This window comes from Macrosteles quadrilineatus, unplaced genomic scaffold (genome assembly GCF_028750875.1).
Source record: "Macrosteles quadrilineatus isolate MER2022 unplaced genomic scaffold, UCM_ALF_1.0 Scaffold_9__3_contigs__length_116548681, whole genome shotgun sequence".
Classification (NCBI taxonomy): domain Eukaryota; kingdom Metazoa; phylum Arthropoda; class Insecta; order Hemiptera; family Cicadellidae; genus Macrosteles; species Macrosteles quadrilineatus.
Window position 1 is genome coordinate 94,614,061 of NW_026542602.1, and position 10,015 is coordinate 94,624,075.

General features: G+C 35.1%; 1 protein-coding gene across 2 annotated transcripts in view; it reads right to left on the reverse strand.

Moving 5' to 3' along the window:
* Nucleotides 1–5,789, reverse strand: part of LOC129002471 (activated Cdc42 kinase Ack-like) — a 42,908-nt gene extending 37,119 nt beyond the window's left edge. The window contains exon 1 of one of the 2 annotated variants that reach the window (XM_054430303.1): nt 5,531–5,789. The gene's annotated coding sequence lies outside the window, so the exon portion shown is untranslated. The remainder of the gene's footprint in view (nt 1–5,530) is intronic. The other variant, XM_054430305.1, reaches the window with a different exon arrangement.
* Nucleotides 5,790–10,015: the final 4,226 nt, after the last annotated feature.

Genomic DNA, 10,015 nt, shown 5'->3' on the forward strand with positions numbered 1-10,015 from the left:
TCTTTTTACACACACCATTTAAAAACTTAAATTTACTAATTGAATGAAATAAGTACTGTAATTCAAACAAATTTAAGTGAACATATATAATCCATCTATTGCATGGTTAGCTAAATACAGTACAGTAGTCACAAGCATGGTGGAAGTAAATATATTTACTTCCACCATGGTCACAAGTTCTAAGGGATTTTTCACAATGTTTGCTTTAATTCTCATACACAACAAATTTCTGAATATGTACTGTGAGAATTAAATGGTTTTTCATAGAGTGGTGTCCAAAGCTAGGATACTTCTGTTAACTTCCCAAAAGACCTGTGGCCTACTGTATTAAGTTTCCTTAAATAGATTCACAATCTTATGGTGAAATCATAAGACTCAATAAGAATACAGATTGGCATAATCGTTTTACTCACAGCAGTACCAGTATAAAATTTTTATAAAAATACATAAATTGCACTAATGCCCCAGATTATCATTTTCCAAAGAACTACAATGAAACAAAAATATATACATGTCAGTAAACTGCTTTGTGATGTATCACTGTAAAAATATCTCACATCTAGACTGGTATACACATTAAACAGCTTGTTCAGTATCTGATTGCATGTGGGAATGCAGCAAACTGGAATACAAACAGACCCTAATGAGAAACCAGACCCAGGAAGCTGAAGCAGGAAGTTCAACAGACTCCGTTTTGTAATTCGCTCCTCCTACTTTCTCTATTGTCTATAGCAGTAACCATGGCAATAAACAACTCTTGGGCCCCTCCAAGATTTATCTTACAGACTACTTTGTAATAATTACTTTTTTATTGGTGCTGCTATTGGTACAGGCCCAATGGGTTGTGTTATAGCCTACTCATTTTGTTCAGTTAGCCTATATAAGAAGATCTACCTCCGTAAGGGGACTATGACTGCCCATATAATATAATGTTAACTATATGCTATATATAGGCCTAGAGAGAACTATAAGAGATATAGCCTTATTTTTTTTTAAGATAGAATGTTTATCTAGTCCTTCATAGAAGATTATAAAAATATATTACTCTAAGGGTTATTTTTGGAATTTTCAAAAATTACTATTTTTCCATACAAAACTAGTACCTAATTAAACTTTTTTTACAATAATAACACGACATAACATAAAAAAAAACTTCAAAAGGATAAAAAAATATTTTTTTTTCAATCTTTGATCAGTTTTTCAGTCACAGTCCCCTTAAATGTTAAATACCAATAAATATAGTCAACTTAATAACCATCATTAAAATTCAAGACGATGGGTGAAATTTCTTTTACCTAACCCGCCATGTTAAACTTCCCTATCCCAAGCGTGATGTATACAACTTCCTTACTTCTCGAGTGATGTAAAGTTGAAAAAAACTCACTCGGTGATGTAATGAAACCCATTTAAATAACATTGAGTGGATAACTTAAAAAATATACCTCTATGGAGCCAACGACGTTCAACGCTAGAAATCAGCTGTGTGTTTGAATTTTATTGTTATGCTTTGAAGAATTTTCCTAACCAAGCTTTTGTTTGTAAATTAACGTTACTGTTAGAAGATGAGTGAAATTTATAATGAAGCATATTGCTCGTAACCTCCTGAATATTGTCGGGTCAGGTAAAATCTTGTACGTTACACGTTACGCAAGAGCGTGTTTAGATCACTTCGGTGAATTATGCAACTCGCCTTCGCTCGTTGCACAACATTCACCTGCGTGATGTAAAAACGCTCTTACTACACTTGTAATGTAAATAGCTATTAAAAAACATTAGTAACATATGTAACAAAAAGCCTAGGCTGCTGTATTAAAAAAAATTGTAATTAAATTTGGATATTGTTTGGAAAAGAAACTATTTAGGTATCTCTATAGTTTATTTGTTTTTAGCTACTTTCTCAAGAGGACTTATAGCCGAATGCAGTCTTCCTGGTCACACCCTAGGTTTAACCACATTAAGTTAAATTTTCTTGAGGGTCTCCAGAACTCAAAATCAACATTTGCTTGCAGCGCATATTTTGTGTTTTTATAGGTGAGATAGTACCAGTAGTACTGGTTCTGTCATTTTGATTACGACTGGATCAAACCTGTCTTGACCAGCATCCATTTGAACATATTTGCAATCAAGACCAATTTGAACAAAAATCTATTTAAAAAAGTTTCAAAATAACTGTTGCTATTTAATTGAGTTCCAAAATTTAACAATTTACTAAATTATTCCATTTTACTTGTCATTTAGCCTATTAATTAGGCCTATTATTACATAGAAGATTATAAAAATATATTTACTCTAAGGGTTATTTTTGAAATTTTCAAAAATTACTTTTTTTCCATAAAAAATTAGTAGGCCTACCTACCTAATTAAACTTTTTTTACAGTAATAACACGACATAGGCCTAACATAAAAAAAAAAAACTTCAAAAGGATAAGAAATTTTTTTTTCAATTTTCGATTAGTTTTTCAGTCACAGTCCCCTTAAATGTTAAATACCAATAAATATAGTCAACTTAATAACCATCATTAAGTTAAAATTCAAGATTATTATTTTGATGAAGAGTACTTTCCTTTCAGGACAACTTACGTATTCAAACACACTATTATTAATGGAATTTTAAATGTTCCGGGAATTCAATGATTAAGTTAGATTTTCAATCATCAGTTTAACAACCCATATCCGTACATAAAATTATTAAAGTAGGCCTATGTACCGTACCGGTATCTTACATAACACATAACATCAAAGAAACACTGAAATGTTTTGTTTTAAATTGAAGTTAGATGCATGTTATTTTCTTTCTTGTAAAAATGATTCACATCTACACCATTGGCATATTTAACGATTTTGTTGTTGGAACTAGGTTGGTAATAATTTTTATTTTTGACGAAACAGTGAAATTATAATTTAGGCTGAAGATAATTCGACCTACCGGTAGCCTACTATAAAAAATTGGAATCCCTGTTCCATCCTCAATTTCTCTCGTTGGCCGCTATTTCAATCTTGATTTGCTAGAAACTTAAACTTAATGATTTTGTTTCGGATAGTTTGTCAGTCATAAGGCCTAGGCCTACTCTTAAAAATGTTTCAAATAAATTTCTGAAAATGCCATGTCTATAGCAATCACAAGTGGAGTAAGTTTTAAACGACCTTCAAGAAGGAAATGGCATAAATATTAGTGAGTCGGTAGCGTCGCGGACTTCGGGCCAAGGCAGCGATGTCGTGGGTTCGGATCCTGGTCACTGCCACTAACATATATTTTTAGTGTATATCAGTACAGTTCACCTTTGTACTGTACCGGCTCACTCCTTGCTTTGCTGTAAACGTTCCACGCACAGGCAGTTAGTCTATGTGGACGGGCAAATGCAAGGTTAAAAGAGGCCGCCAACCTCTTAGAAAAAAAGAAAAAAAATAGTAATTAAATATAGAAGGCTACATGGATACTTACTTACTGTGCTGAATGACTTGGCCCACACAAAATTTGGCTTGTGTGTTGTGTCGTGTGCCTCACAGCAGGCCTTAACTAAAGTCTGACCAAAAAGGGCCGGGGCGCCACGGCCAGGGGGCGCCCGTAGCGAGGTAGCAAAGTGGCCAAGAAAAGGAAAATATTTAACGTTATAGGCTAAGTAAGGATGTTTTGATTCTCGATACCACCGATACTAGGACGTTGGTATCGGTATCGAGAATTGATTGTCCGTGACCGAGTAAGATGACACAAAGTGAGGTGATGTGTACACCGACTCTAAAACCAATTATAAGTTTAATGGTCTATGGTCTGTGGTGCTGTGCAGTTTCGCACGAAGCGTTGCCGTCCGCTCTCGTAATGTTCGAGTGGCAGTAAGATATGAGTTTTCATTTTGAATGACCGGCACTCTACTGTAACTTACCATACAAACTATGTACAAAAAAATGAATAAAGAACTATGACTATGACTATAACTTAATGTACAACTCGTACTAATAAGTCAATCTTAGAAATAGGTAGATTCATATTATAGGGTTTGTAAAAAAAAACTTAAAAGACGTTGGTTCTGTTGATGCAAAAACCCCAAATATCTCTGTTAGGGGAGGGGACAGATAAAAATCACGCCCTGGGCGTCTATCGCCCTCGAGGCGGCCCTGCTGACCAAAAAGGTAAACTGTTGGATAAACTGTAGGAAGTAAAACTGTTTCACTGTGACTATGACCCTACAGTACTGAACATTGGCTCATATTGACCAATAAGTTACCAATGTGTCCAATTGAAACTTAATTGTCAGAACTGGATGTAGACTAAAAACTTACCAGTAAGTTAGTAGGTACGGTACCTAACTTATGTTATTGTAGGCTACAAGGTTAATAAGAATGGGGGGAATTAAATAATTTAGGCCTTAGTAACAGTAGCCTAGTTCTAACTTCTACAAAAAGTGATGTTTCAAACTTAAATTACAGTATCTTGTGAGGTAAAGTTTGAATCTATGTAACACAATGCAAGTTTAGAATCTTACCTTTCAATCGGTAGCCTTCCTATGAACATTAAGTTATTCCATTTTAACTTACAGTTGTTTTGACTAAAACCATTATTTTTTAGTTAAAAAACGTGACAGATATTATAAGTTAGTCGGGCTGTTAAGTAAGGTTAACCTAACCTAACTAACCGAACGATATCGAATGAAACAATCGAATACCGTAATCAATATTTTCATTCGGTTGTTTGTGCCAACAGATATGGAAGTCTACCCCGGGCTGCCACTACAGAAACCACCCACCGCGATTATTATAGTCACGTTGTCAGTTGGAGGGTTAGGCCTGAGTCCAATCAATAATATAGGCTAAGTTAGGGAAGTATCTTGAAACCTATCTGGGGTTTAGAAGGTAAGATCATTAACTTGGACTGTGTGAATTATGGAGAGTAAGTCAACTTATGTAGCTAACAGGCCCAGGCCTATTATTGGATTCCAGAATTCGGGTACAGTTTCTTAACTGGGCTATGCTAATATTGATTGAAACTATCGAATTGAAAATATTGATTAATAATCAATATTTTTAAATATAGCCTATCTAAGTAATTATAAAATAAAACTATCATAACCTAACCTAACCAACCAAACTTGCTGATGGTTAAAAAATCGCATGAAGGTTTACTTATCGAATCGATAGTCTCAATCGATATTAGCATAGCCCAGTTAAGAAACTGTACCCCACAATTTTAACTTGTATTCTATGTAAACAGTAAGTTAGCCTATTAGGTTGCTTGCTTAACTGAAATGCCAATTAGTTACTTAGCTTATTAAAATAGTTGTTACCTTATTAGTAGCCGTACAAATTGTTCTTTAAGTCTTCGCTGTGATTTGAACCCCTTCAATAGGCCTAGGCCTATTCTAGGTTATATTTTGGTTTCTAGTAGGCCAACACCTAGCAGAATCAACGCCTAAAATAAATTATGGTAGGCCTACCTTATTAATTGGAGGTCAGAATGTGACTGTTTAATGCCAACAAAGACAATTCAAAACTAAAGACATAACATGTTTTAAAAAAACTCAGGAATTTGGCTTACCTTATTCTCAAGACAAAGGTTATTCCTGAAGAAAGGAATCACTTAAAATCTCGAAAGTCTCCTGTGCAAAAGCGCAACTAGTCTTGCACCTCTATTTAACATTAACACTGTTTATTTTAATCCACATCCACAAAATAAATAATAATAGCGATTAGCGAATGAGAATGGACAATAAAATAGACAAAACTACACTACCCCGCTCCCGCACCACTTGTTCACATTGCAGAAAGTAAAAAGCGAAAGCAGAATAAAAAATAATAGTAGAGTGTTCTTAATGGTTGTAGGGTAGTAGAGTCAGCGGTGGGGCACACGGGAGGGATTATGGCTAACATATCTAGTAGTGTCAGCGTTCGCCGTTAGAACCGCCAAGTTAAAAAAATTGAAATAATTTTATAATTTTTAGCTATAAAATTAACTTTTTAATTAATAAATTTTTTATTGTAAGATTAAACTATCATAACCTAACCTAACCAACCAAACTTGCTAATAAAATAAAAACATACCTATAAGATAAAAATCAAATGAATGTTTAATTACAACTTTTTATCATAAAATTAATTTTAAAATTTAGCATTATAAAATTAAACTATCATAACCTAACCTAACCAACCCAACTTCCTGATAATAAAAAAAATATATAAGATAAAAATCGAATAAAGGTTTACTATTAAAAAAAAGTTCTGTTCATAAATAAAATTATAAATGCTTCAAATTCTAAGTTAAGAAGTAGTCGCATTCAAAGCAAAATCTTTGGCAAATAGATAGTGTCCCCGGCTGGTTTCGAACTGGAGACCTCCTGAACACTAGTCCGAAACGCTACCATGTCACGACCGCCGCTGCCGCTGGAATCACAATGTCAATGTCTCGGGGATGCGGAATACTATCCCCCGGAAAACTACCCCCCCAGGTGAAACGTGACGTCACAAAATCTGCCAACTAACCAATATGGAAGCCGTGTCCGCGACTGGAATACTATACCCCCTAGACAAATCATGCTATTTAATTTTAATTTTAATTCGAGTAATTCCATTGGATAATAGAAAAGTCATGTTGTGAATATAAAACAGAATTTCGAAATGTTACAGCAAGTTTGGTTGGTTAGGTTAGGTTGGATTAGAACTGTTTGACAACTAAATTTGAGTGTCCGTGACTGGAAAACTGCTCCCCCGGTCTCTGACGTCAATATGACGTAGAAACCTGTTTGGGGGGGGGGGTAGTTTTCCGGGGGGCAGTCTTCCGGCGACCCAATGTCTCTTTACGGTAATTGTGTTGCCTCAAGAGAAAACATTAGTCAATATGGATATGACGTCACCACACCTTTAGCCATCGTCCCTCCCGTATGCCCATGTTAACCGATGTTCTATCTTTTGAAGTTTTCGAAATATCAGCGTTTTAACGCAAAGCGCGCCCCGCCATGTTTGCCCCCTCCCCCCACCTGATCGACCACTTTTGAAATAGGCGACATACGTAATATTTTGATCACCATAGTCCATATTACAATAATCAGCAATAACATTGCGTACTACTTTCATGCATGCTCCTCAGCTCCTGGACTATCAAAACATAACATTTTCCAACCCATTTTGTGTGTATATACACTTTTAGTATATGGTCCTTTCAACTGTAAACAAAAGGGTACAACCTCAAATGCTGTAAAACCTACGTTTCAAAAGTGATTGCAATTTTTGTAATCTTCCCCATAAAATATTTTATGTTTTGGACTACCACAATGTACTAGAGCAGTTTAGATAAGAAACTAGACACTATTTCATGTACCAAAATGTACATTTTATGAAATAAAGAATAAAATGATATCATAATGATTCCCATCGCTTTTACTGTGCTTTTACCCTTTATAAGGACTAGCCGACCCGTGCAAAGCATTCGCACTGAATCCAATCCTTCTCAAATCCGGCTTATTGAAGAACACAACATCCAGTTAATACTGCGTAGTAAGTGCGTCATTGATTTAAGTATGGGTCCTTACTTCAGGAATAGATGTGGGTTTTGGGTTTACATATTAACCTTTTCAAAATATAATGTTAAGCTATATACTTTTTTAAATGTTCACAGGACCTCTTTGAACACTACCTATGTTTGATGTAATATATCACCCCACTGGTGTAACCTTGAAGTTACGCTTAAACACACTTTTCGGCAAAGTTCTTTATTTTCATCTATGTCTTGGCAAGCTTGGCGAATGAATTCAACCATCTGATTAAGATCACGAGGTTTTTTCGATAACACCTTGTCTCTGACAACTCCCCAAAAGAAAAAAATCCATCGGTGTCAGATCGGGAGATCTTGCTGGCCATTCAACCGATCCACGAGTTAGGAAACTCCCGATTTAGTAGGTCACGCACGATTGTGGCATAGTGGGCAGGAGCTCCATCTTGTTGGAAGTAGAATTCCTCATTACTCTGCTGGATTTTGATTTGTGGTACAACGTCAGTCAGCATGTTCCTGTATGCACGTTGGTCTACAGTGTTATGAGAAGAAATGACAGGTCCAATGACACCTTTACATGAAATGCTAGCCCAAACTGTTACTCCAGGTTGATTCTGCTGTTCTTCGAATGTCAAGTGTGGATTGTCAAAACAGTAATAGACACACAGTTGTGTCAATTGACGGCACCTATGAAAGCTTCAAATTAGCTTCATCGCTCCAAATAATTTTTTGAATAATTCCCGCACCTTGAAGTTCCTTGTTTAACATTATCTCGCAAAACTGCAGTCGACAATCAGGGTTGTCCTCCAGTAGCCCATGAGTAAGTCTTGGAATGTACATTTTCAAACCTGACCGTTTCATTAGGCGTCCTAAAGATCTGCGTTCAATGCCCAGTTCAATTGATGCCTTTTCTTGACTTTTTTGGGCTTTGAACATCAAACTCTTCTCTCCATCTCTCTCGAACTCTTTCACAGTTTTCTGTCTTCCAATATTCTTTCAAAACCCACTTTCGTTGATCGTTGGTCATGTAACCAGCCATGATGACAGAAGTGTAATAATAACAACAGTAACAATGAGAAGACATTGCCAGCTGTTAGTAGCAAACTTACTACGCAGCTGATCAGGTGGCTAACTTGGGTATTACCAACCAACTAAAACTGTATACCTACTTTTGCACCCCTCTATATAGATATAGATTGTTGACAAGCTAATGGGAGAAAGTATGTGTCAGTTTTGTGATATAATTTATTACTCAAGTTAAGGTACGTTGTCACTGGTGCGGCTGGAACTGCAGTCGTTGGACAATCATCGTTGGACGATTATCGCTCGGCAATAATCGTTGCAGTAGGCATTGTCACTGGTGTGATTATTATACAATCGTTCGGTTGCTCCTTGGCTGCTACAGAGTTGAAGTAGTGATAGTAATGGATGAGCTCAAATAAAGAAGACACTATTCAGTTATTTTTTAGTTGAAGATCTAGGAGATTAAAAATTTTAGGAAATGATAAATGTTCCACGACTTAGAATACATAGTATAGTTACAAAAGTAACAGAAGAGGGCTACTTCAGAATATTAAGAAACGAACAATTGCAAGCTGATGAGAGAATGTTTTCAGACTTTCAAAATGTCAGTTTTAAGTTTTTGTCTAGTTTTATCAATGAGGATCTTTTCTAACTACATTACCTCTCCAATCACAGGAGATGAGAATTTTGATTTTACGTTAAGGAAGGGTAGTTTATTTATACTCGTTAAATTTGTCTACTCAGGTAATAAACAATTAAAATACTACAGTATTTTTTCAGAAGAAAACTTGTCCAGAATAAAAACAAAATAATACCCCAGTCAAAGCAAACCTGCGTACTCAGGGAGTTTCCAATGCAATTATGTGTGTCTTAATGCCACATAAATCCACTTACCAAGTACCATAATAATGCATCAAAAATTACCGTACGCCTACTGTAATTTTGATGCATTATTATGGTAAAGTGCAAAATCTATTGATATTTTCATACAAAAAACCATTAATTTTGTGATCCTTGTTGCAGCAAACCTGCGTACTAAGCCCCAATATCATTCTTATGGAGAATAATTAAAATGTTATAAAATATATCGCTATAGGTATACATATAACATTTTATTTATTCTCTATAAGAATATAATTGGGCTGAGTATACAGGTTTGCTGCAATAAGGATCACAAAATTAATGGTTTTTTGTATGAAAATATCAATAGATTTTGCACTTTTAATATCTCGGTAACAAATTGACCTAAAGCAATAATTGAAAGCAGTAAATTGTTTGTTTTTTTAAGCTTGATGAATACAATGGTGAAAACAAAAACTTGACTTAAGTTATACAAAGTTTATATATAGGCATTATAGGTATAATATATAGGTATATAGGTATATATCTCGGTATACAATTAATTGTATTGTATTTTATTGTAAGGAGTTAACTTAACTCATAAGTGATGATGGCAATAATGTATTATCACACAATAAAAATCCGTGAATGCATCAAAAATCGTCCAACGACTGC